The sequence below is a fragment of the Oreochromis niloticus genome, linkage group LG3 (assembly GCF_001858045.2).
Source record: "Oreochromis niloticus isolate F11D_XX linkage group LG3, O_niloticus_UMD_NMBU, whole genome shotgun sequence".
NCBI classification, from domain to species: domain Eukaryota; kingdom Metazoa; phylum Chordata; class Actinopteri; order Cichliformes; family Cichlidae; genus Oreochromis; species Oreochromis niloticus.
In genome coordinates, this window is record NC_031967.2 from 62457755 (window position 1) to 62465102 (window position 7348).

The window sequence follows — 7348 nt, forward strand, 5'->3', positions numbered from 1 at the left end:
TTTCTAATGACATTCTTTTGTTATTCCTTAGGGGAGTTGTGTAAAAAATGTTCAGTGTAGTAAAGCTATCCAGAATAAGAACAATTGTTTACGAGTAATTGTACATTTAGGTTGTCAGGAAGATCCCTCTTTTGCAGTTAATAAATATTCAAGTTTGAATAGATCTGCTTAGAGTCATATTAGTATCTACTTGGCCCATTGTTCATGTCTTTTTCCTTACAGATAACTCATGTCGGCTTGATGACCATTAAAAAGGGTGGTTTGAAGCCATACCGTGGAAAAACTATTTCCTAACAACAGACGCTGACGCTACTGCCACAAGTCTGCTCAATCAAGCTGTTAAAAAAATGAAGGACTTTAACAAAGATCTAAAAGATGGACCTTTCCTTCTTCTGTATCCGGATGGCACTGAGGTCATTACTGTCCCTGGAACACAAAGACCATTTACACTTGAGGCTTATAAGGCTGAAGTTGGCAAGCCTTATCAAAGAATCACTGTTTTCATCTGCTTGAAGAGTGACTTTGAAGATGGTAAGCTGCTAATGTTTGTTTGGATTTTGACACACATTCCCTTAGTTTCAACAAATGCTAATTTTGAAATTGTGAAATGATAACATTACGCATAAAGCACCCAAGTCAATAGCATACCTACATTAAAATGGTGAATGGCCTGTATTTGATATAGCACCTTCTAGGGTTCTACAACCCCCCCAAGACACTTCACAACAAAACCAGTCATTCACCCACACACATTCACACACTGCTGGTGATTAGCTACAATGTGGACACAACTGTCCTGGGACTCACTGATTGAAGCAAGGCTGCTGTACACAGATGCCACCTATCCCTCCCACTACCACCACCTGGCATGGAGGGTGAAGTGTCTTGCCCAAGGACACAACGACTGTGACAGACTGAGCAGGGCTCAAACCTTCAACCTTTTGATTACAGGGCGGGCTTTTAACTCCTCTGCCACCATTGCTCCCTAAATTAGCTTGTATATGTTATGTTTCTTCCTGGAAACATGAAATTCAGCCATTTTTGGATCTACTGAGTCATGAGTTTTAAATGCTAACTTTATGCCTTTCGTATTAATCTATTATTGATGATCAAATAAAGTTTCATACATTAGTATGAATTTAGTTAGCTTAGCTTAATTTGTTTTCATGTTTTGTAGTTGGAGAAAACTCAGACTTGTCTGACTCTGACCCAGAGATTGTTATTAAAAGGCCCTCTGAGTTTGATCTTGCTGATACACTGGTAAGTACAATTTAAAAATTTTTATAGAGTTTTCTTGTTGTTTAGCCACCACCATTTGCCTCAGTTCAGTAAAACAGTTAATAGTTATATGTGAAATACATTTTGTGTGTGTGTGTGCGTGCTCGCGTGCGTGTGTTTGTTTGTTTGTTTCAGCCATTGGAACTTCAACATGAAAGCAGTCCTTTACAGAAAGCGGCAGAATATGAGTAAGTGATATTTGAAGAACATGTAATCTTTTACTGTTTTTTGCCTACACTTTGTATTAATGAGATATACACTTTTGTCATTCATTCTGTATATGGTTTTTGGAACATGGACTACATAATACTTGTATTGCTTGTTTGTTAATCAAGATGCTTAAATATTCTCAAATTAATATTTTCAATTAATATTTTCACAGTACACAACAAAAATGCTTTTCTTTGTTCTCTAAGGAAGGGTGCTGGGGATCTTGTGCTTGCTAATGAAGTACAACAGGTAAAAAACTATTTTATTAGTAAAACAGTGCAGCAGACAATCTCCACCGCCTTTACTTTGCAATTAGATAACGATTCACTGTTTGCTGAGCCCCCAGAAGAACCTGTGTTAGTAATTTAAACATTTGAATCCAATTAACCGCCATCTTGTTCTGTACAAGACATCATGCAATCATGAGAGAAGTATATATACCTTTAAAAAAAAAAGTTTCCCTTTTTTTTAGAGACACCAATTTGCAGGCACATGGAATTATTGCAAATTTGGCACTGGAACTTGACCACAAGAAGGTCAGCAGGTTCAATATATCAAGGTCAGCTGTATGGGATGGAGCTGTTAGAGGATTTCGACGCAGCACATACTCTGACAACTACGACATGTTCATCAAGTTTAATGATGATGCTGGCAGCTTTGAAGAAGGTTTGGATACAGGTGGCCCGAGGCGTGAATTCCTCACACTTCTTATGGGCAGTCTGTGAAATCGCCCCATCTTTGATGGACCTCCAGAGAGCCGTTATCTTGTATATAATTCAAGAGGTGGATGTTTTCTCCGTAATTATTACAATGGAAATTTTAATAAAAATTGGCGTATTTTTTTCATTAGCATATTTAATAGCAATTAACCATGATAATTATGTGCCCTGTATAACAGCTGCCAGGCAAGATGAGTACTTTTTAGCAGGAAAGATGATCGCTGTATCCATTGTGCATGGGGGACCAGCACCACATTTCCTCTCCAAGAACCTGGTCAACCACATCACAGGGAATCAGAGTTTCAGCGCCACTGTAGAAGATGTGCAAGATGAGGAGATCACAAAAATTTTACATCAGGTAGAAAATTACCTAGGCTCAGGGAATGGGTTTACTTAGAAGACACTTGGGGCCAGTTTAAAAGATTTAATCAGGATAAAAGTTATCCGGGTTGGATCATATCTTGAAAGTAGATTCTGTAATCTGAAAGGACGGATTTCCAACTCCCAACAACACAAGTGAAATAACAAATTGATTATTTTTTTAATCCAATGTTTGAATGAATCGTAAAAGTAGTGAAAATTATATTTTTGTTTTTCTTACAGTAAACCTTTTTTTTTTTTTTATAGGTCCTGAAAGCTGAATCAGAGGAGTCTTTGCATAATCTTATTTTGCAAAACAGCACAATCTTCCAAACTGCTGGATGCCTCAGAAACGTCAAGCCTTTTGAGAAACAAGCATTTGTGGAGGAGTACCTCAGATGGTACATCCTTGAAAGAAACCAAAGTGTCATTCAACGGTAAACTCATTACTCCTTTTAAATTCAGGATGGCCAGTTGCTCATCACAGCAGCCACTGACATTTTCAGACCTTCAGATGTATATGAAAAAACTGATTCAGTAGCATCCGTGTGATCTGATGAACAACTAGTTAATTCCTGAGCCACTGTCGCACGCTATTAACCTTTTGACACTAGAACTCTAATTTAGTATACATTTATTGTTCACAATGACCCATAATAATCATAGTCATGCAACATGATTAATTTTTCAGTTATTTATAAAAAGAGGTGATCCCTTGTTTGACACACTTGTTTATTCCAGTGTGAAAGCACTATTTTTTTAAATGCTAAAATCCCAATGAGCTCTTCTTTTTTTGCTGTCACAGTTAATTTCTGAGCGCTATGAATTGTTTTTGTGTATGAGTGATTCTATGCATTTGAAATCTGTCCAAATTTATAATGAAAGATCTAGTAGGTAAAGACATTTAAACACAATTTAGAAGACTGCAATAGTTATAGCTATAAACCAATTATTAGTTATTTGTCTATCCTTTGCAGATTTAAAGATGGACTGGAAAGTCTGAATTTTTTAAGTGCACTGCAACAAAATTCCAGTGTGCTGGCCCCACTCCTATGCTTCTCTGCCAAGGCCCTGACTGCTTCAGAACTGGAGAGCATGTTCAGACCAAATAAATGATTATTGTTATGTGTTGCCTTGAATTCGGCTATGCTGTCTGTTAGACAGTTGTTTTCCTTTATTGTTATTTCTGTATTTGTTTGTAGCGAACGCTACTGGAATATATAGATTAAGCTACGTAGCCAAGATGATTACTAATTTAACTGTTGTACATTTGTGATTGATGATGATGATGATGATGATGATAATTTGCATTGTTATATAGACTTGCAGAAAAATGTATTTGTTTACCGGTAAACTGAATTGATTTTGATTTACTAATGGATATTTTTCTGGCCTACAGGTCAGGTTTTTTTTCCCTTTAAATTGATCTTCTTCATATTGAAGTGGCGAGCCGGTAGGACCATTCTTTGTTTTTCCCCCGCTTTGCCGTCTATGGATTACGGACATATTTGTTCCCCATTGTATGAAACTGGACCCTAAGGAGGAATACCTTAAAAAGTGAACTTTAAAAAGAAAAGGACCAAAAAGGACTCTTAACAAAAGGACTGTTGCACAGGAAATCACAGCAATTGATTTATTATTTGTTACACAATTATTTGATTGTGGGCATTTATTTATGTTGTGTGTTGTATTGATTATTTTGGTCCATTTCCCCTTTTCCCCATTTATTCAATATATTTTTGGTACAAGATACTGCAGTCTTTGGTCTCATCATTCACACCATCTAGGCTCCATAAAGAACCATTTCTTCTGCGCGTCAGTCAATAAACTCGTCCATTGCAATAACACTAGCCCTTAAATAACTTTGCGTTACATGTGGCGAGCCAGCCAGGAGCCTGATGTGTGAATGTCTGTTCTTTTGTGTTATTTGATTTAATTGAATATTTGCTATTTCCTGTGGTTTTGGTAAGGTCCGCGACAAGGGGAAAATGAAGTTTATTGAGGAAAGTGGGGTCAATATTGCACATTCTGTCATTGTTTCTGGCTGCTGGACTTTCTTGTTTGTCAGCTTCTTCATGTTTGTCTCTGCAGGTGAGGTTTAAAAGTTACTCAGTGCTTCTTTCATAGACAAAGAGTGAGACTCAATTAATTAAGTTGTATTAATTTCATGTCTGTCTTGTGCTGAAGCAACATGAGGATGGAGTCGCTCATATGGGCTGTAACACTTTGACTGCTTTCCAGTTACGAGCACAGAGACAAAGAAGTGTAATGTGTGTGTCAGTGTGATGTGTTGTAGTTTCAGGAGTCAGTATACAGCTACAAAGCTTTTAGTTCAGTGTATACTGAAGCGAGATCGATCAACTGTAGACCAGACAACAAATGACGGAGGCCCAGAAAAGTACAATCAAACGATGAGTTTATTGACAACGGAGAACAACCATCAGCATATGGCTTATTTGCTCTGACAGAAATACACTGAGTTCTGGTTTTATAGCATAGAGGATCACACCCCCACATACACGTCAATACAGGTCAAAAATACATTATGTCCAGTCATTGTTTACAGACAAGGGTACATCTTGTACATCTCTAATAACTATGAACAGACATATAACTTCTCTTTTTGATAACACCTTCCTTTTAAGGTAATAACTTCAAGCTTCAGGGCCTCTAAGGGCTAATAATGGACCCTCGTCCTCAATCACTAAGTAGACTGAATTGCAGCAGGTCTCAAAGAAAAGCAGAAGACACTTGGGCCTTCGCTCAGGCCTGCTACTAGATTTATGTGTATTGTAAGCATGCGTGCAATTAACCTGCTATGTTCTCATCTTCCCTCAACATGTATCACCTGGACACTCTCACCAGTGAAGCTTAAAACCCTCTTGGATAGAACATCAACTCTAAACAAGCACAGTTATGCATTGTGTATAAAATAAACTCAACCTGTGAATAGAATGAATGTGATGACAAACATATTCAATGCAATATGAACCCTGTAAACAATATTACTGATAAAATAATACTGTAGAACATGTTATTAATGCATTTATCATAAGGCAGAGTATATGGCAGCAATAAAAGAATCTCTAAATCCCAACAATACAAACAGCTGTAGCGACATAAAGGCAGCATGCAGAGACTGTCAAAGTAAAAAAGGACTCGCCGACCTGGATAGACTCAATAGGAGTGCCCCGGGGAGTTCCAAATGAGTATAAGCTTGCAGATCAAATAGCTGCCGGGTTTGAAAATATTCCAATAATCGCTGCTCTCTTTCCTGTGACCCCTAATAAAAATGTGGATAGAATTAATTATGTTCACTATAATCTGCTGAGACTCTCTAATCTTACTCGAGATGGGATGGAAGGGCTAGTGGAGCAAGTGGGTCCGACCTCGTTGATGGGGGTGCAGAATAGAATGGCTTTAGACATGCTGTTAGCAGAACGAGGCGGTGTATGTGCTATGTTCGGTGATCAATGCTGTACTTTTATTCCTAATAACACGGCTCCAGACGGGTCAGTGACTCGAGCTCTAGAGGGGTTGAAAACGCTCTCTAAGACCATGCACGAACATTCGGGAATTGAGAATCCGCTGGAGGGCTGGATGACCTCGGTCTTCGGACAGTGGAAAGGGTTTGTACTTCCCATTATGCTTTCATTAGCTGTGTTGGTGGGTATTTTGGTGACCTGTGGCTGTTGTCTCATTCCTTGTGCCCGAGCTCTGTTAGAAAAGGTGATCACGAAGGCAGTGGATCCGGGAGCAGAAGCCCACATACCCATGATGCCTTTGATGGACATGGGAGTCGCTGTGTGGGACGAGGAGTGAAGCACCTGAAAGTATGGTGACCTCTGGTCAGGCAGAGGTCAAAAGGGGGAATGAGGGGTCTGAAAAATGCTTTTGCCATGATGTAATCTGTAATTTCCACAAAGTATGTTGATCAGTGTAATTTTCAATGATTAAACTGTAGTAGAGACGAGCAAACATATTGGTAGATCTGAGAAGAGAGAACTTTTGTTATGAAAATGATTTTAATCTTTTACACATGGTTGCATTTGAGCTTATTAAAGAGCTGTGGCTCCTGGTCAAGTGAAGGTCAGAAACTCTTGGCAGGCGTTAAGGATCAGCCAATACACGGTGAGGAGGACAGGAGCTCTGAAAGGAATTGCAACACACCTGCTTACATGACATACGCCTGGAGTGATTTTTTATCTTTTATTACTTATATTCTTTAGAGTTAAGATTTAAGTTTTTATCATTTACACCTTATATCTTTTTGAGTAAGTCTTAAGTTTCAGTTATGTTCAGTTTGAGTGAGTTTCCTTCATGGTTCGAGTGTGACATTTCGCCTAGAAATCACACAGAGTTCAGCTGTGTATGTGCACAGGCCTTATGTCTGGCTAAGACAAGAGGTGTGAGGTGAGCTGGCGTGCAGACGAGGTCATGACACATACATAGCCTACACAGCAGGCACCCACATACACACACACACTCACACACACACATACACACCATAATAGATCTATTTTGGTAAGTAAGAAGTGAAGATGTGTTTTTGCTGCAAATGCAGAATTGTGCCGACGTACTTAGAGGAAGTGCAACAGATCTCCCACAGGAGATAAGCGACAGCGAAGACGAGCTGAGGGGAAGCACCGACCCGAAGACAATGTACTTTAAACTATGTTAAAGTTCACGGAACATTTTGTGGTTTAGGCTGACGTATGCTTTGTTTAAATCTGCCTACCAACAGAAAAGGGGGCTGTACTATCTTAACCCTATAAAACTGT

General features: G+C 38.8%; 1 long non-coding RNA gene across 1 annotated transcript; it reads left to right on the forward strand.

Moving 5' to 3' along the window:
- Nucleotides 1-281: 281 nt before the first annotated feature.
- On the forward strand, nt 282-3642 carry LOC109196591 (uncharacterized). The gene is made up of 8 exons (XR_003219234.1): nt 282-531; nt 1178-1260; nt 1414-1466; nt 1695-1737; nt 1961-2271; nt 2387-2565; nt 2835-3004; nt 3545-3642. It is a non-coding gene; the product is annotated as an uncharacterized LOC109196591 (long non-coding RNA).
- Nucleotides 3643-7348: the final 3706 nt, after the last annotated feature.